The following is a 21,103-nucleotide window of genomic DNA, read 5'->3' as shown; positions in this document are numbered from 1 at the left end:
AAATCCCCTCATAAAATTAAAGCAAGCAAGGATCAATGCGAAGAAATGGCCAGCTTCTTCACAGACAAGGTCACACAAATTGAGCAATCCTTAATTCAAACCTCCATTACACCTTCAATCTCAACCTGCCCCCCAATACTCTCCCTTGACCAAGCGAATCTCAATCATACCAAGGACAACCAGGTCCCTGCCTACTGCAAAATGATTAAAATTGGTCAGACTTCGAACTTGTGTCGGAAAATGAGGTCTTCAATATAATTGCAAGCCTAAAGCCTTCCTCCCACACTATGGACCCTCTCCCAGCCACTATTGTACAAAAACCACATTATTACCCCTTTCTGGACTAAAATCATCAACCCCTCTCTCACATCAGGCTGTGTCCCAGACTCCCTTCAATTAGGACAAATCACATCCATACTTAAAAAACCAGGAGCCGACCCTAATGATTTCAACAATCTCAGACCTATCTCCAACCTCCTGTTCCTAGTCAAAACCTTGGAGTCGTGCGTTCTCCAACAACTTAAACATATTGATGATTTCAACCTCCTTGACACCTTTCAATTGGGAATCAGGAAAGGGTGTAGCACTGAAACAGCCATGCTCAATATTTCAGACGATATCCACAGAGCCATAGATGAAGGTGTAGCCTGTCTTCTCATCCTTATTGACCTATCTGCGGCTTTAAACACAATTAATCACCTAGCTTTACTTGAGACTCTGAAGGGCCATTCTGGCATTGATGGCATGGTGCTAAAGGGTTCGCTTCCTACCTCCAGCACCGGTCGCAACAAATTCGAGCCAAGTCACACTTGGGGTCCCTCAAGGCTCGATCCTCTCCCCTGCCCTCTTCAATCTCTTCATGGAACCCCTGACAATCATTCTGAAAAAGCAGGAGTTAAATACCATCTATATGCAGACGACACTCAACTGTACTACAAAATCAAATCACCCAGCGACATCCAACACCTCAATATCACACTAACCAAGATCCAATCCTGGGTTAACGCAAACCACTTAAAGTTGAACCCGGAAAAAAATTGAATTAATACTATTCGCTACAAAAAGTAACCACCTTCCTATCCATGACTGGCTTAAGAACTTGGATGCCCTAAACTGCTCCCTCGCTATAACCGACTCCGTTAAGTCACTAGGCATTACCTTGAACAAGAACTTATCGATGAAGGACCACATCAAAAACTCTGCAAAAAGTGTGCTGTATTCACTAAAACACCTGAAGAAAATGAAACCTTTCATTCCCCAAGACAATTTCAAGATTGTTGTTCAATCCCTAGTCCTATCCAAACTAGATTACGGGAATGCTATCCTTACAGGGACGCCAAAAGCTCACCTAACCCCACTAAGGTCAGTCCTTAACATGGCTGCTCGACTCATAACAGGGGTTGGAACGTTTGATCACATCACACCATCCCTCCGATCCCTCAACTGGCTACCCATTGAAGGCAGATGTATCTACAAATTGGCCTGCATCACACACAAAAACCTCCACTCACATTCCCGCAACTACCTAAAGAGCAAACTGGTCAAAGCTGGAAGATCCAGATCCCTGAGAAGCTCCAACTTACTTCTTCTCATCCCTCCGAAATTAAAAAAATCTAACACTCAGTCCCCATCCTTTTCTAGTAACGAACCCAGGATATGGAACTCACTACTGATTGACCTCAGATGCAACCCCTCCTTCCAGTGTTTCAAAAGAAACCTGAAACTCCTTCTCCTCAAGAAATACCTTACCGTCCTAGTCAACGAATCAAGACTCCAAGTACCTAGTTGACTCCCTGCTCATTTGCCCATCATGGATACGTGGAGTTTCGACTGCTTCAACCTCGGGAGCTCCCCCCTATCCTTCACTGTATGCCTAAATATAATGTTTGGCTTATATCTTTGTTCATCCCTATGTCATGCTATGTAATGCACCTATGTATGTAAAGCGCTCTGATACCCCGGGGTCTAGCTAGCACTATATAAAACCTATAAAATAAAAAATTTTGTTTTTCCATTCATTCTGCATTTTCCTGAAAGCTGGGAAGAATGGAATTTTAGCAAAGCGAACCATTTGTTGATGCCAATTTTAAGGAAAAAAAAGGACACTTTTTTCAGAACCTTTGTCTATTTCGTTCCAAAACGCCAAATGTAGCTATATTTTGCCTAATCCACAAACCCTGTGTACATTTAGAATTCCCATGATATTTGGAAAAAAACACACAATTTGGTGTGAATACCTTGTGTGGAAAACAGTTATGGAGGCCTAAACGTGAACTATCCCAAATAGCAAAAAATGGCTCACTACTTATGTAGTGAAAAGGTTAAACATTTAAGGGGTTAACTGAAGTGAAACCACCCATCCTGCAATTTTCCTTTCATGACTCCTGGGAAGCTGCCATTAATATAAACAATACTTTATTGCGGAACACCCCTATGGAATTGGAACAGGTGGTACAGTCTTGACTTAGTTGCCAAGCTCCAGTTGTGAAGATATAGATTTTAATTATCTCTAAACCTATTTTTATTTTAGAGTAAAGTTCCTGGTACTAATAATTTAAATATCTGTGCCTTACTTCTAGGTAATACGACCGAAGTCTTATTTGAAGGCTGGTCTCTTTGGATTTGGGTCCTCGTAGAACCTTTGGCCTATTACTCTAACAAGTGACCTTTGAGGGCTACACACTACATCGAAGGTACATCATTTATCATTAAAAAACATTAAGTTTAGAGACACAGTCTTGGTCACAGTAGTGATCTTTCTTTGAAGCACGGCTGGTGGTTTGCTATAGCATGGTGGAGGTTTGGATTGTTTTTCTCTGAAGACATGGGGTTATTAGATTTACAATTGACTCCCAATCAGTTTGACATCTTATTGTGGGCATCTATGAATATATTTGTACATATATTTGTGCATCCGTGGGACACCGTAATTTGTGTTGTTTTTCTGTGTATATATAATGTTGAGAACTATTTGCATTAATGGGTACCAGTTTAATTGATATTCAAGACGTTTTCTATATTCTTTGTTATAGGCTTACCCCAATACACCCCTTATTGGGTATTTCCCTGATATATTAGATTCCCTTGGGTCCTGATGAAGGTGACCAGTCGTTGATCACTATACATCGAAACACACATTGACAATAGAGTTGGAAGAGCCTACGCTAAGAGACCCAAAGTGGGATTCTTATGCATTACAATATCTTGTGACTCTGTGCTGCTTTTATCGAGGTAGCATGTGTGAGTATGATGGATGTTTTTTTTGTAAGTTTGGGGAGTTTTCCTGTATTTAGTGACTGGCTTGCTGATGTAACCTCTGGGCACAACCAATGTCTTTTTTGGCTGTTCAATCTTATGGGAGTGAGATGAGAACCCATGTAACTGATGATTCTCTATGCCACCTAGAGCTCTGTAAGTACCAGAGAATCAGAAACACACCGTCTAGGTGATGACTGTACCCAAGGGAAAGGGGTAGGTATGGAAAAACACAAAAATGACGTCCAATACTCCTCCCAGGTAACTGCATTAATCCATGTCTTTAGTGACTCTTTCAAGGCTTTATTGTCAGCTGTCTATAAAAAAAATACAATAGAACATTAGTGCTTGGCCTATCAGATCCTTGAAATACTCTGTATAAGAATTAGGAATGTGCACCTTACCTAACACCTCCCACTCTCAAGAGTGTCTTAATGTATGTGTCGCAAAAGAAGAAAAGAAAACAATAACATTGTATAATCCTAGGAAAAGAACATAATTGCTAAATTGGTTTAAAGGGACGCATACTATTTTCCTGGAAACACCTTCCCCATAACTATTATGTAATACCTCTCAGCTTACTGTAGCAGCCTCAAAGTGAATGGTGTCAGTGCAGAAAATACTTCTTCTTAAGAGGATCTTTACATTCGCCTTCAGGGAGTAAGCGTTTTCTCATACGTTGTTTTTAAATCCAAACAAAAATACATCACCAATTGTGTTACAAACATTCAATATAGCCAATAGTCTTTGATGCTTGACAATGACATATGGCAGTTTTTTCTTTAGCAGTCTCTTTTTTCCATTAGGTACTACATCCAACTGTGAAAATATACTAAACACCTCCGAGACCTCGAGACAGAATGGTGAGCGAATATCCAGTTATTCACATGCATACATCTTACCATTTGGAAAGAAAGCCATCGGTTGGTAAATGGCTTACACCTTCATCTCCTTAGGTTAATGAAAAACAAACAACTGCAACAATACCCACAGTGCAAGACCCGGCAGAGGGGAAGGCCGAAACCTTCCAAATTTTGCAAAAAACCCAACAGCAGGGCTTGAAGTGGGCTGGGTCCTGCTGACTAAAAGCAGGTGCCTGTAGGAAGTGACCCGATTAGGGTCACCAGGGTAACTCATGACCACCTCTCAGCCTCCCATACAAATGAAGAGTCGGTCAGACAGTAGAGAATACAAACCAAAGTTATTTATTAGTCATACAGTAGAGTAGAGTGGAGAAGCGTGGCTCAATGGTTAGAGCGGCAGACCCTGATGCAGAGGTCTGGCCTGGGTCCAGGGTTCAATTCCTGCCACGGCTGCTCTTGGACTCAATTTCCCCGGACCTGATAATTCTCGCCTCGGTGCTTAGTCTAATCATGGGTCCCACTCTATGATTCTGGGCAATAGCTTGCTTAATCTCCACAACGGCCCCAGCAGCGCTTGGATGCCTGGCTTCACTTTGGGGGTGCCCAGGAGTGGACATTTCACAGGAAAGCCAGGATGGGTTCCACAGCGGTATGAATACAGCGCTACGAGGCCTCCGGGTAGAAGTGCGCTATATAAATACAATGCATTTATTTACATTTAGAGTCCAGTTTGACCAGCCTCCTTAGAATGCTGTAGAGGGAATGACCCCCATCAACGTGGTAATACAAGATATACATTTCCAACACCCATAAAGACCCGCCTAGACTAGAATTTTGCATTCTGGGCACTGATGAACAAAGGTGGTACTGAAGGTCGAGTTACCATCCTGAGACCGGGTATATGCTATCTTAGTTTCAAGGTTACTCTGCCTATGCCCGTCTTCTCTGAGAGTGGTAGCAGGGCCACCTACTGGGAAAGGCATGCAAAGACCGAACGATCTATTCATTAGTGCAGTGAAGCTCAACCTTGAATAATAAAGAGAAACAATCAAGACTGCTTTCTTCTGAGGCAGACAGTATGGGACAGAAGCTTACTTTCGATCATAGTACAAAATGGCGGCTGAATACAAAATGGTGCCGCAAATGCTAAATTAACTCGCACAATTCTAGAAGGAGTCGGCTAGACCCATTCTCAGTCCAGCACGCCGAGACGGGTCCCTATGGGGCTCTCCATTTTTGTCTTCACTCTCAGAATGGAAAAAAAATCTTAACTCTGCAGCAGTTCACTGTTTTTCATGTAACTTTCATTTTTTTGCAGTTCTATATTGCAAAACTAGAAGTGCTTTACAAGAGCACCAACAAGGACATATTAATTTTAGTAGGCACTGGCGATTAAGAGATTTACTGAGAAACACAGGATGACGCGCTGACACTGAGACTCAAACCTGCTTTCTCAGCTCCAAAGTTGGCAGCTTTAGCCATGACGCCACAACCTCTCGCCATAAGAACAATCACATTTTCAATATTATATACAACAATTTCAGAAGTCCACATGGAATCTCCCCTGTTGAAACTATCATGTAAGAGTTGACACCTGATATATTGCTCTAAACACTGATTTACTCTCTTAGACATTTTAGGGATGATGACCATCAACTCGCACAGCCTTCAAAAAATGAAAGATTAACTGTGATCCTCAATCTGAAACAATCAATCAAGGTACCCCATGTAAATGAATTACAACCTGTGGAAAAAACCTCTTCTAATTTCTAAGCAAAAGGCAGGCCTTTTAAAGGTATGCAATGTGCAATCTTAGTCAAGTATTCGATAGTTACCAACACAGTATTGAATCCTTCTGAAGTGCTTGGTAATTCAACAACGAAGCCTAATGTCACTGTATGCCAGGGTAGTGGGGGGACAGGAATAGATTTTACCTCTCCAGTAGGGGATACATGTGTACTTTTTACTTGAGAACAAATTGCAAGGTTTGCTACAAATTGTTGTGAATCTTGTACCATGGTGGACCACCCAAAATGCCTACGTAGCAACTGTAAGGGTCTTTTCTCCTGGATAACTTGCTACTTTACTGAAGTAACTCTAGTCCAAAGCCTGTTTCTGTAGGTTCTGAGTAGGTAAGAAGAAACTCCATTTTACATAGTGTAACTGATCATTTTCTTCACTATTGTTTTGTGCTAAAACATCTTTGCCTTCCTTAGTGCTTTGCTGTTGTCTAACTAAGGTCAGAACGTCTGGATTTTTCACAATCCCTAACATCTTAGCAGTGGGAATTATAGGTGGAGGGTCAGAAAGCTGTTCACTAGGCTCATAGCCAAATTGAGAAAGAGTGTCTGCTTATCCATGTTTTTGTCCAGATTATAAAGTGATAATGAAATCATAGTCGGAAAAGAGCTGTGTCCATCTTAACTGATGTGTAGACAATAAACTTTCAGATTTAAAACAACTGCAAATTGCCATGATCAGTTACTGTGTGCTGAGCCCCCAATAGGTAATTACACTACTCCACAAGTACATTCTTATCGCCAGTTGCTCACTATCTGCCACAGTGTAGATAACCTGAGCAGGACTGAGTTTACATGAATAATGTCCACTGGGTGCAGTGTAAGGAGCGCAGACTCCATGTAATTTAAGGTTTCTTTGGTTGAGTCAGCAGGACGACACCGACATGAACGCACCACTTTCAAAGAGACCACCAACTGCCTCTCATCCCAATCAGGAGCTCTCTTTGCCATAACCTTCTATGTATACTCTCGGCGAGTGGAACCTCCTGTCGCCCAGAGAATGTATAGAAGAACCCAACACATCTTTCCCCTTTACATCAATAAATAAATACAGTAAAACCTAAAACATGAAGGACAAAAATGATAACTACAGTACACTTGAATAAGAAGGAGGAATCACACAATGATCAGCATAATAAAACACCATCCTGGAACTTACATTTTTTAAAACCCTCTTGTAAAATGTGTGTCTCTACAAAGTTAAATTTTTTCAAGCTTTGAAACAAGTGTTCAGAGGTTTGATGGCTGTGGAGTACTGATCTTCTACACCATCACCTTCACCATTGACCGCTAACAAGTTCTTATGGGATATGTTTCAGAATGTTGCGATCTTCTGAACCTAAACAATGTCTAAGAATGGCATATTTCTTTTTGCATGTGAATGACTCTCCGTCAGTTGAAGCACTTTTTACATAAAACAATTACCTTACATAAACCAAAAACTTGTTCTACACATATTTAATTTAAATAAAAATATATTACATCAACAAAATATTTACCATTCACTCCAAAAGTGTCCAATTCTAAAATATATACAAACCCCCAAACAAATTACCATTAACTACAAACAAGTACACGCCAAACTAAATTTGAATAAATATACATATATAAATACTTTTATAAACAAAAATATGGACTATATAATATACATCAATAGTAAAACACAAATTAACATTTACCATTGAAGAATTCAATGCGTTAAAAAATTCAAACTATAGTAGACCAACCAATAAAAATGTAACTATAAACAACTTCTTTTTTTTTTTTGATTTTCAAAACCTTTAATAAGGAAATTCAAAGCAAACACATTACAGTTTGTGTCAGATCAGATCAATTTACACAGGAAGTTCCAAGTCCAGCATCATAATTGAAAAGACATTCACACCTGCCAAAAACAAATTCTGTGTGATACTATTCTGACAACAAAGTTACCCAGTTTGTCCCTCCCCCAAAAGAGCTGTGGGCACAGCTACAGCGATAATGAACAGAGCAGCAGACTGGGGAGGCAAAGGGATAAAGGGAAGCAATTACTGACAAGCACCAGCGGCCGCTGCAGGCGGGGTGCCCGCGGGGAGCGCAGGAGAGGCAGCACAGCTTGAAGGAGTTCGAGAGTGGAGGTATGTCACCAAGGGTCCCCATATGTCAATAGGACGAGATCTCGCGGGTAGTAAGTCCCAAAATTCAAACAACAAAGTCTGGCACCTCGAGGCGTCTTCCAGCCAGTGATCAAATTTAAGCACTGGTCTGCGACCCCAGCACATGGCCACCCTATGCCTGGCAAGGACTAACAGCATCGTAATCAAGCGGCGAGAGGCATCTGAACAGAATTTTACAAAGCCTAGCAGACACAGGGAGGGATCAGGCTGCACTATCGCGGAGGTAATTTCGGAGATAGCGACGCATACTGCCTGCCAAAATTCTGACACCTTGGGGCATAGCCTTGCTAGATGAGCAAAGTCTGTGGCAGGGACAGCGCAGCGCATGCAAATGTCACTGGGTATGAGTACAAGTTTGTGGAGCTGGACAGGAGTGCAGTATAGCCTGTGTAAATACTTGAAGTGTATAAGACGAAGCCGGTAGTTGGGTGACAGTTTCTTCGTCTGATTGCAACGAAAGAGCCAGTCAGCCTGCACAATGTCCATGCCCAGGTCCGCGCCCCATGCCACGCGCGTCCGATCCGTGGAGATGGAAGTGGATGACAATGTGATGGCATATAATTTAGTGACTATATTGTGTGGGGTCGGGGATGTGTATATAAAATCAAGAGCAGGCATCGTAGGCAGGGGCTGGGGGAATGTAGGATGCAACTCCCGGAAGATAGCGCACAACTGATAAAACAGGTGTGTGTCCAGCAGGCCAGAGGAATCGGGAAGAGAATATAACGTGTTCCCTGGATATAAGTCTGCCACTGTCAGCAGGCCCAGGCGCAATGCATGTTTGGGCATGCCAGATGGCTGGAGAGGGGGAAGAGCAGGATTACGCACAATCGGCATTGCATTAGCAGAGAGCATCGGGAGATTGGAGAGTCGGCGCAGACCGGACCAGGCCCGGCGCAGTCTTGACCGTGTCCACCTCCGCATGCGGGTGCCCTGCTGGAGCAAATAATGCTGTGGCCAATGGCCAGGGGGATGAAATATCCGTCTCCACAGCCACGTGTGGCTGATAGGGAGAGGGATGGATCCAAAAGTGCAGAAAGCTGGCCTGAGCGTACAAGGCATATAGCTTGAAGTCAGGAGCGCCGATACCCCTGACCGACATAGGGAGAGTGAGGTTGTTTACCGGCCCAGATGAGTGAAATGATTAAGGAACGCCGTTTGCGGAAAAATGAGAAGTGAGGAGGATAGGGATGTTCAAGAACAGATAAAGGAATTTAGGCAGTACCACCATCTTAGCAAAGGCAATCCGGCCGGCAAGAGATAACGGAAGCCGACTCCAATTCGGAACCTTGGATTGACGCCAATCCACCGCAAGCCAGAAGTTTGATCTCCAGAGTTCGTCTAAGTCCCTACTCAGCCAGATGCCCAGGTAGCCGATGGGACCGGAGACCCATACAAAGGGAAAGTCCGACGTGAATTGCCTGGTGGCATCAGTGAGAGGGAACAACACGGACGTGCCCCAATTCACCTGTATGCCAGACAGTCCGCCGAATCGTATGACCTCAAGTACAAGAGGGCTAAGATTGTATTGGGGATGGCAAACATACAAGGTTATGTCATCCGCTTACATGGAGATAAGGAGGGAATGGGCTGAGAAACCTATACCCCTCTGAGTGTGGTGCTGCCGAAGTCTGACCGCAAGAGGTTCCATCGCAATGGCGAAAAGCATGGGTGATAGAGGGCACCCTTGTCAAGTACCGCGTTCAATACAGATGGGATCGGAGATCTGCCCATTATTTCAGGGATGAGCCGAAGGGCTAGTGTAGAGAAGCAATATCTTCTGTATAAATATATTGCTGAAACCCATGCGCGGTAAAAGAAAGAATAAGAAGGGCCATTCAGGGGGTCGTGCTTTCGCCAGGCTCCGGCTAAAAGCTAGATCCGTCGTACATTCCGGCAACCTGCAGACCCGGAGACAACGTATAACCGCACCTGCATGACCCAGCTTACCTCCGAAGCTGACTGATGTGGCGCTGACTGCCTGAAACGATCCCGGTGGACTGCGGCGATGACTCGACCTGCCGCCGAGACTGAGGACACAAGATGGCGCCGGGGAGAAGAAGGGTCTGAGCTGCGGCGCTTTGAGGGATCGGAGTCCCTAGAAAACGAACGGTGGAGGGGTGTGCTGTCCTCCCATCCCTGCCTGGGATGGCCTGAACATTGTGGGGTATCTGAGTCCAGGCGCGGTGGAGAAGCGCCCCCGCGGGCGGGTGATCCCCCTTCCCCTACCGGAGGTGTCCCGGACTGCTACGGAGGTCCGCAGCCCCACGGCTGTGACTACGGAGGCTGGCGGCTGGGCCTGTATATTCAAACAGACTGCCGACTGGGAGAGGCGCTGCGACGGAGGTGAGGACTGCCTGGAGGCAGGGGCACCCGGAACATCAGGCGCGGCAGTTTCTGTGGCCGGAGGCTCGGGCAGGCGGATGTCGAAGAGGTGAGCTCCCCTCTCGTCCCGGCGTGAGATGACCCTGACAGGGTGAGGTCCCAAAGCACATAGAGAGGCCGAGATCAGCCAGCGAGCCCGCCCCCCCAGAGGTGTCCAGGACCACAACTGGGATCTGGACCCTACAGCGGCAATAGCGGAGCCAGGCGGGCGGCCGGGCCTATCAACAGAATAACGGTAAGCCGTCTGGAAGAGGCACCACGAGCACTGCGAGGGCGGCCTTGAGGTGGAGGTGCTCAGAGCACCAGACAGGAGTGATTACCCTCGGTCGGGCGAGGTGTGGCGGCAGAAGAACGTGAGTGAGAGGCTGTGGAGGGAAGCACCTTATGGGAGAACCCCGGCCCCCCATGACGGGCTACGAATACCAGTGAGGAGAGACTGGTGTGCGAGTGACTGCGACAGGGTGGTGAGGCTGGGAAGAAGCGGTGGAGGTGAGGGATACCGCCCCCCATGTGCCACCTGCTCCCCCTGCCCCATTCTTAAAAGTGCGCGCAGTACCTGGGGCAGATCAACAGCTCCAGGCTGATGGGCGAGGCGGCTGGGCAGAGATGGCCCTCAGTGGGGCCTCGGGGGCCTGGAGGTGCACAAGCCTCACATGGGACTAGGGGCAGGGACTTGGGACGCCCATAGCATCATAGGAGCAATTGGCTGATACACACTGTTTCTGGGGCATTGACTGCGGGTCTGCGAGTGCCAGAGGAAGCGGTGCACATACAGCAGTGATGATCCAACAAGAGCTGCGTGGTACCCGCCAGGAGAGACTGGTAGACACAGCTGTGCACCGGCCTGGACCAGTACTGTCCGGAGCGAGAACCCTCTCCAAATCCAGGCCCAGCAGTATCCACCATGGGCAAGGACAGGGAACCAAGACCTCCGCAACAAGGCAAGATGCACCAATTTGCAGAAGTCATTGCCCCACCCCGACGACTGCCCGACCCCCGCTCAGTTACAGACACCCTCCTCCAGGCGATCAATACATCCAGAGAGGTACTACAGGGGAGATTGGTGCAGTGGGCGCGCAGGTGTGGCTTCTGCGACAATCAATCAATCAATCAATCATATCACTTGTATAGCGCGCTACTCACCCGGATGGGTCTCAAGGCGCTTGGGGGAAGGGGGACGCTACTGCTCGAACAGCCAGGTCTTGAGTTGTTTCCTGAAGGCGAGGTGGTCCTGGGTCATCCGAAGGTGGATAGGGAGGGAGTTCCATGTCTTGGCTGCCAGGTAGGAGAAGGATCTGCCTCCGGCGGTGGCTCTTCGGATGCGTGGAACGGTGGCGAGGGCGAGGCTAGCTGAACGTAGCTGGCGGGTGGGCGCGTGGAAGGTCAGGCGATCGTTGAGGTACTTGGGGCCCAGGTTGTGGAGAGACTTGTTTGCGTGGGTGAGGAGCCTGAACGTGATCCTCTTGTTGCCGGGGAGCCAGTGCAGGTTCCTCAGGTGGCCGGAGATGTGGCTGCGTCGAGGGATGTCCAGGATGAGTCGGGCGGAGGCGTTCTGGATGCGTTGAAGTCTTTTCTGTAGCTTGGCTGTGGTTCCGGCGTAGAGGGTGTTTCCGTAGTCCAGCCGGCTGGTGACGAGGGCCTGGGTGACCGTCTTCCTGGTTTCGATCGGGATCCATTGGAAGATCTTGCGGAGCATGCGCATGGTGTGGAAGCATGAAGAGGAGACGGCGTTGACTTGTCTGGTCATGGAGAGGGAGGAGTCCAGGATGAAGCCCAGGTTGCGTGCGTGGTCTGTCGGCTTGGGGGCGGTGCCCAGGGCAGGGGGCCACCAGGAGTCGTCCCAGGCGGAGGGTGTTGGTCCAAGGATGAGGACTTCCGTCTTGTCTGAGTTCAGTTTCAAGCGGCTGTTCTTCATCCACTCAGCGACGTCTTTCATCCCTTCGTGGAGGCTGGTTCTGGCGGTGTCGGGGTCTCTGGTGAGGGAGAGGATCAGCTGGGTGTTGTTGGCATAGGAGATGATGTTGAGGTTGTGTTGGCGAGCAATGGCTGCGAGGGGTCTCATGTAGACGTTGAAGAGGGTGGGGCTAAGTGATGATCCTTGCGGGACGCCGCAGATGACTTCGGTGGCCTCGGAACGAAACGGGGGGAGGCGGACTCTCTGTGTTCTTCCAGCTAGGAACGAGACGATCCACTTCAGTGCCTTCTCTTGGATGCCGGTGTTGCTGAGGCGTTGGACTAGGGTCAGTGTCGAACGCAGCGGAGAGGTCCAGAAGGATGAGTGCCGCTGTTTCCCCGTTGTCGAGGAGGGCTCGGATGTCGTCGGTGGCTGCGATGAGGGCGGTTTCGGTGCTGTGGTTGCCTCTGAAACCGGACTGCGAGGGGTCGAGGGATCCATTTGTCTCGAGGAAGGCGGCAAGCTGTCTGTTGGCGATCTTCTCGATGACTTTGGCAGGAAAAGGGAGGAGCGAGATGGGGCGGAAGTTCTTGAGGTCGGTGGGGTCCGCTGTTGGTTTCTTCAGTAGGGTGTTGAGCTCGGCGTGCTTCCAGTTCTCCGGGAAGGTGGCGGTGTCGATGGAGGTGTTGATGATGTCTCGGAGTTGGGGTGCGATGGTGGAGTCGGCCTTGTTGAAGATGTGGTGGGGGCAGGGGTCAGTCGGAGATCCGGAGTGGATGGTGTTCATCGTGCGGGCTGTGTCTTCGGTGGTCGCTGCGGTCCAGGTGCGGAGGGTGGCAGTGGGGTGCGTTGGTTCGATGGTAGGGTGCGAGGATGGTGTGTCGAAGCTGTTGTGGATGTCGGCGATCTTGCGGTGGAAGAACGAGGCGAGGGAGTCGCAGAGATCTTGTGAAGGGGTGATGTCGTTGTTGCCGGTGCTGGGGTTGGAGAACTCCTTGACGATGCTGAAGAGTTCCTTGCTGTCGTGGGCGTTGTTGTCCAGACGGTCCTTCAGTGATTTCTTCTTGGTGGTGCTTGCGGGTCGCGTGTTTGAGGGCGGTCATGTTGTCAGTGGTCCGGTCGAGGAGCCAGGCTTTCTCGAGGGTGCGGCAGGTCTTCTTGGAGTCCTTGAGTTCTTCGGTGAACCAGGGGGCCTTCTTGCTTCTGGGTTTGCTGGGGGGGTTCTTCAGTGGTGCGAGGTCGTCGGTGCAGGCGGTCAGCCATTGCGTGAAGTTGCGGGCTGCTTCGTTGGGGTCCGGTGTGCTGGCAGGTGGGTTCTGGCTGAGGGAGGCGGTGAGCTGGTCGGCGGTGATCTTGTTCCAGCTCCTGTGAGGAACCTTTTGCGGGTGGTGGTGGGTGGTGGATTTTCTGAAGCTGAAGTGGACGCAGCTGTGGTCGGTCCAGTGGAGTCCGGTGGAGTGGCTGAAGGTGATGTGCTTGCTGGATGAGAAGACGGGATCAAGCGTGTGGCCGGCGTAGTGGGTGGGGGTGTTGACCAGTTGCTCGAGTCCGAGGTTGGCGAGGTTGTCCAGCAGGGTGGTGGTGTTGCGGTCCTTGTTGTTCTCCAGGTGGCAGTTGAGGTCCCCTAGGAGGATGTAGTCGGCGGAGCGGAGGGCGTGTGGGCTGATGAAGTCCGTGATGTCTTCGCTGAATTGTGTGCGTGGTCCCGGGGGTCTGTAGATGAGGGTTCCTCTGAGGGTCGTCTATGGGTCGGTGAAGATCGGAAAGTGGAGGTGTTCGGCGGCGGTGTAGGTGTCGTCGGTGTCGGTCGTGATGTGGATGGTGTTCTTGTGGACGATGGCGATGCCTCCTCCGGTCTGGTTGACGCGGTCCCTCCTGATGATCTTGTATCCATCCGGGATGGCGATGGCGGTGTCGGGGGCTGAGGAGGCGTTCATCCATGTTTCAGTGACGAAGGCGATGTCCGGTGATGTTGTGTCGAGGAGGTTCCAGAGTTCGACGGCGTGTCTGTGGACGGAGCGGGTGTTGAGCAGGATGCACTTGAGGTCGCTGCTGGGATTTGGCTTGGCGGGCGCAGTCCACGGTCGGAGGCAGGTGAACTTGCAGGATGTGCAGGTGAAGGGTCCGTGGAAGCGTTTTGGTGCGGCCCGGCAGCAGGCAGGGTTCCGGCCGGCGTTGAGGGCGGCGGCGTCGTAGGTCTGTCGGGTCGACTTGCGTCGGTGGGGGCCAGGGGTTCTGGCGCTGGGCGCGGTCCAGGCGCGGACGGGCGCAGACAGGCTTGCCTCTGGCGCGCCTCCGGCGCGCAATCGGCGCGCCCGCTGCGCGAGCGCGCAGTCGCCATATATGGCGAAGTGGGAGGGAGGGAGGAGCAGATGGGAGGCGGGAGCGGGGCGGGCACAAAACAAAGAGGGGGCGTGTCCGTATGCACGGCGGCGGGAAGCGGGGAGCGGGGCGGGAAGGCACATGGGGGCTGGGAGATAACACCTAACAACAGCAACGTGCAGGGGGGTACCAGGGACAACAGTACAGGGCAAGGAACCAATCGGAGGCAAAACGATTAAACCAGGGACAACAGTGCAGGGCAGGAAAAACAAAATAGGAGGCAAAGAAGCGATTAGACAGTCAGACAGTCACAATGGAGACACGCAATACGGCGGAGGGGCGAGGCAGGCACAACGGGCTTTCAGGCAGCAGCGAGGCGGGGGCACACACACAGCTGGTGGCCGTGCGGCGCGGGGGTGTCCTGCGAGCAGGTCACACTCACCTGCGCCGCGCGGTCGCCATATATGGCCAAGTGGGAGGGAGGGAGGAGCAGCTGGGAGGCGGGAGCGGGGCGGGCACAAAACAAAGAGGGGGCGTGTCCGTATGCACGGCGGCGGGAAGCGGGGCGGGAAGGCACAGGGGCGCTGGGAGATAACACCTAACAACAGCAACGTGCAGGGGGTTACCAGGGACAACAGTACAGGGCAAGGAACCAATCGGAGGCAAAACGATTAAACCAGGGACAACAGTGCAGGGCAGGAAAAACAAAATAGGAGGCAAAGAAGCGATTAGACAGTCAGACAGTCACAATGGAGACACGCAATACGGCGGAGGGGTGAGGCAGGCACAACGGGCTTTCAGGCAGCAGCGAGGCGGGGGCACACACACAGCTGGTGGCCGTGCGGCGCGGGGGTGTCCTGCGAGCAGGTCACACTCACCTGCGCCGCGCAGTTGTCATATATGGCCAAGTGGGAGGGAGGGAGGAGCAGCTGGGAGGTGGGAGCGGGGCGGGCACAAAACAAAGAGGGGGCGTGTCCGTATGCACGGCAGTGGGAAGCGGGGAGCGGGGCGGGAAGGCACAGGGGGGCTGGGAGGTAACACCTAACAACAGCAACGTGTAGGGGGGTACCAGGGACAACAGTACAGGGCAAGGAACCAATCGGAGGCAAAACGATTAAACCAGGGACAACAGTGCAGGGCAGGAAAAACAAACTAGGAGGCAAAGAAGCGATTAGACAGTCAGACAGTCACAATGGAGACACGCAATACGGCGGAGGGGCGAGGCAGGCACAACGGGCTTTCAGGCAGCAGCGAGGCGGGGGCACACACACAGCTGGTGGCCGTGCGGCGCGGGGGTGTCCTGCGAGCAGAATCTTAGGATTCTGGCTGATAGAGTCACGGAGACAGAGACCTGGCTGGGCAAAGCAGAGGACTCACTGCAAGACCTATGCAAAGGAGTGATGGACCTACAATCTTCCCACAAAGATCTTCTATGGCGGGTGGACGATGAGGAAAATAGAGCACGCCGCAATAACCTGCGTTTTGTGGGCTTTAGAGAAGGAATAGAAGGAATCAACATGCCCGAGTTCCTGCATGCATGGCTTTTACGCACCTTCCCAAAAGACACATTTTCAACTTGCTTTGTAATAGAGAGGGCCCATAGGGTGCTGATGGCCCGACCCCCTGCAGGGGCATAGCCACATCCTGTAATAGCACTTTTTCTGAACTTTCTAGACAGAGATATGATTCTGAGGGAATCCAGAAATATCGGAGAGATCCGACACAAGAATACATGCATAATGATCTTCCCAGATTATAGCAGATAGGTACAGAAGCAGCGCCGCACTTTCCATTCAGTCAAAGCCAAATTGCGGGAACATAAGATCCAATACATGCTACTCTTTCCTGCGAAGCTGAAAGTCCTGTTCTTGGGCAAATCCCACTTCTTCCAGACACCAGAGGAGGCCTGGCACTGGCTGGTGGAACGCCCCGCAATGGGGCGCGTGGTAGCGCAGATGCACGACCAGGGGCCCTCTGGAAGGGGAGCCAGACAATCCCCGGGCCCACAGCGATCACTACGACCGAGACAATATCAGAGGCGGCGACTCCTGGAGACAATTCCATTCGTGCCCAAAGACACAGGTAGAATCCGATGACACAGTGGACACTCCTTGGACTCAGGGCTCTCAGCAGACGTACACACGCTCCACCTTCCTAGCCATCTTCAACCAGACACCGACAACGAAACTAGAGACTCTTCCTCCGGCGAGGAGGAGGCTGCAGATCCCTCCATGCACCCTTTGGCGGCTGAGATCCTTGCCCTGGAACGGGACTCAACAGAGGAGGCTACAGTGTCGCAGGGAAAACCGCTGGATTCACACTCATGAAGGGTGGTCTGCAGAGTTGGCCGTGGACTAGATTGATATCTCGGAGCCGACGAGCTGGATATTCACCCCCCCTCTTTTTCTCTTTATTTTCCTTTCCTCTTTCTTTCTTTGTTATTTATATCGAAGCGTACAGAGACATATAGGACACCCGCAGAGCCATAGGTGACAGACCTGGAGTGGCTGCAGACTTGGACCCTTGCCGGCTCGCTTGTTTTGGCAGGAGTGTTCTTTCTTGGTTCTATCACTGTCCCTGTTTCCTCTTCTCTCATCTGTTCCTTTTGCAGGGTTTTGAGTTTGTTGAAGGAGTTGGAACTTGTGGCGTAAGTGGGGACTGGGAGGGCGATAGACCTCCACCAACCTAGTGTTCACACCCCGGCGACTGGCAGGGGATGCGACCTCGGGAGGGGGGAGGTGGAGAGGGGGTGGGAGGCTGGGGGGGGGGGGGGTACAAGAGTTCTACATTTGTTTTTTTCTTCTTTTTTTACGTTTGTTGTGTACAGGCAGTCACATGGTCACTCAGAGACGCAAGCTCACCTGCTCTTCCTACCCGGGTTGTACTTTGATCACCCACTACTATGGCCCCCGTGACTGAATGCAGCCCCCTGCTGATGGGATAGAAGAAAATTAATCATCTTAACAACTACATAATCAAGTAAGTAACACTAATATTTAAACTAAAATGTAACTGTTGACAAACCTAAAATTATAAAATAGCAAATAAATGTTAACACTTTCCAACTTTTATCTTTTTTATACAGACCTCCTAAAAAAATAAATCTTGAAAATAAACTGCCAGAAAACATCAACTATCACAAAGCAGCAAAAAGAAATAAGAAAGTAAGCACACAGAAATAATACACATAAATATTAAATAGCTTATGTTAAACTCACCCAAATAGTTAAAAAAATATACCTACCAACCTCAACCTCTACATAACTTACATTTTTCTTTTTCTGTCAACAGAAACTAAAACACCTGCTGCAAATCAAAATTCCTCTGTGAAAAGCTGCAAAACTGGGTGAAACATCTCATCAGAACATACATGTAAGTTTACAAAATAGAAGTAAATGTATTTTTGAACATGTTAATAACAAACATGCAAAAGTTAAAAATTATTATATATTTATGCTATTACAATACTTACAGGTACAATGATCACTTCACAGATAGTAAAGCAGTTGTCAAATAACATGGGCTACACCTACATCAAAGAAAGTGCATCATCAGAAACTATAAACTGAAAATGTCCTAAATATTATTCTAATGCGTGCTATGTTATGTTAAAAGGACTTGTAAAGTGTATAGCTGCCCCAGCAACCGGGTTTCGCAGCGCTAGACTAAGAGCAAATGGTACAGAAACAATACACGAAAGAGATACAGTGATGGAAAAGCTCATTAGAAAAGAGCACATTCTTAAGTGATTTCCTGAAGCTGAGCTGGTTCTGAGTTTTTCTGAGACAAAGAGGCAGTTTGTTCCATAGAGCAGGGGCTATGGCTGAGAAAAAGTGTCCTCCTGTTCTTACCCCCTTGACCCGCAGGAACAATGGCTAAGTTGAAATCGGCTGACCGAAGAGGCCCAGTTGGCAGGTACGGGGTTTAGTCTGATATACACCATACATGGTAAATATCAAAACACAAATATCCCTTCTTTATCTGCCCTACCACCAAATAAACATAGCAGCATTTATTGTGAGATCCTAGACCATATAAAGCATGCAACAAATACTTATTACCCCCCAAAATAATCATAAACTTTGAACAAGCCATGATTCAAACAGTTCTTAAAATATATCCCCATTCAGCTATACAAATCTGTTACCATAATTCCAATCAAAGTATACTGAGACACCTCCAAACATCTGCATTAAGTGTAGAATATTCCACAAACAGCTAATTTGCTTTCGAAATACAAATAATGATAGCACTAGCCTATGTCCCCATCACAAAGGTAGCCAACCATTTCACTCTATTAATAAAAAGCCCTTTCCTCCAACAACATGAAAACAAACTAAGGGGCTGATTCTGATGGCGGTCGGTCAGACTGCCGCACACTACTGCGGCGGTCAGGAGCCCACCCGACAAGCAGGCGATGGTCTGTTGCATTTCGATATGACTACTGTGCTGGTGATCGGAAAGTGCTCTGTATCACAGTAGCTTGTGCTAACGCCAAGGAAAAGGGCTGCAGCACACGCCGTAGTGGTATGGAGCACCTCCTGCATGTCCATGTACCTAGTGCCATGCACCATATCGAGCATGGCGCACAGTGCATGGAGGTGATTGGGGGCACTACCTCTGCCTCAGAGCCACTTTACAGTGGCCTATGTTGAACTGGGGCCTTGATTAGGGGCCCAGGTATTCCTTTCTGGCAGCCTTTTGATGATGGTCTTCATGCCATGAAATGGATGGATATCGTAATCCCGACTGTGGTGCCTGGCTCAGCACTGCCACCATTTAGGGATACAACCCCGACCGCCATTCTGTCGGAATCCCTGATCCTGACGTAGGCGGAGGTCTTCTCTCCAACCGCTGTCAGTCCGACCGCTGGAATTGTAATCGGCCCAAGGGCTGTCGGCGGTCGGACAGCCACCAATGGCCTGTCGTGGCGGTCTGGCTGCCATCGTAATCAGGCTCTTAGTCCCCTAATGGACTATTTCGAAGACACTTGGGTTGGCAGACTGCATCGCTCCGGACACAGATGCCAACCCTAATTCCACATACCATGGTGGAATTTCTGTGACACCCCTTTGGCACAGGAAGCTAAAACAATGCAGTGGAAGGATGGCACAATACCTTCCAGTCCACACAAGGCAGAACTTAGCCTACACTATACAATATCATAGAGGCATTACAAAACGAGAAAAGCAACCAAGAACTAACAATGGAGTAATCTGTTAGTCAAATTGGCCCTAAACTTATCAAACCAAAAGAATGTACGACATGTTACAATTTAAAGTTAAACTCTTAATAAATAACAAATCACTACCTTACTTAGAAATGATTGCCAAAAGCATGCTAAAAAATGAACCTTAACCTACCAAAGTCCTAAAAAAGTACAACAAACTGAAAACGAACAAACTAAAACATGTTTTAATTCATAAATATAATATTTTATTAGATCAATCAAATAACTATTCATAAAAACAATATTAATAAAGAATGATAGAATGATATAATCAAATTACATATCCATTATTTAAAACAAGATGTAACCATAACCTGCCAAAATAGATAAAATTTAATTCAATCATCACATAAAATATTAACACTTAATCGAAACAATTAAAAATAACACTCACATATATTTAATATAAACAAGGTGATAAAACATTTACCACCCAAAATAAATAAAAGAATTAAAACTTACTGTTCTGTTACTGCAGATCTTTCTCTGACTATATCCTAGAATAAATGCAATAATATAATGATTTCAATCAAAATCACTCAAAGTAATCCAGAGTTTCAGAATCCCATAAAAAACCTGTAAAACTGTTTTAAAAAAGAATCATTCCAGGAAACCAGAAAATAATGGAAATCAAAATAACACCCATTTGTTTAAAACAAACTAAACAGATTCCCGCTAAAAAAATGACAACAATGCACATAGAACACATTTGTTGGCACAAACCTGGTAAAGAAATTAACACAACCCACACACAAAACACGTCATTCCCAAAAGTACATGAAAATAATAGATTATCATCAAAATATTTACTAACACTACACAACTTAACACACCCTAGCAATACAATATTAAAACAAAGCAGAAACAAATGAAAAACTAGTGTAAAATAATAACAATAGTTTTAAATCTACCAAACACAAGAAAAGAACACAAAGAGTTTTATTTGCATAATTATTTAAAATTGTTACAAAATTCTCTTAATAAAATAACAGTGCAAAATGTATTAAAAATACTAAAATATTGTCTCTTAGCCGCTGTTTTGTTGGGGACAGATGCATGAAGGTCTAAAAGTTTGGATGTCCCTAATAGTCCGCCAACGGGTGGGCCTCCTGTTCAGTTAATTCTAATCGTTTTCTTGCTTCTGCCATAAATTTAACTCCGCGGCAAGCCAGAATTATGGAGGAGCCTCCAAGCCAGCT

Source organism: Lissotriton helveticus, chromosome 1_1 (genome assembly GCF_964261635.1).
Source record: "Lissotriton helveticus chromosome 1_1, aLisHel1.1, whole genome shotgun sequence".
Classification (NCBI taxonomy): domain Eukaryota; kingdom Metazoa; phylum Chordata; class Amphibia; order Caudata; family Salamandridae; genus Lissotriton; species Lissotriton helveticus.
This window is presented reverse-complemented; position numbering follows the sequence as displayed.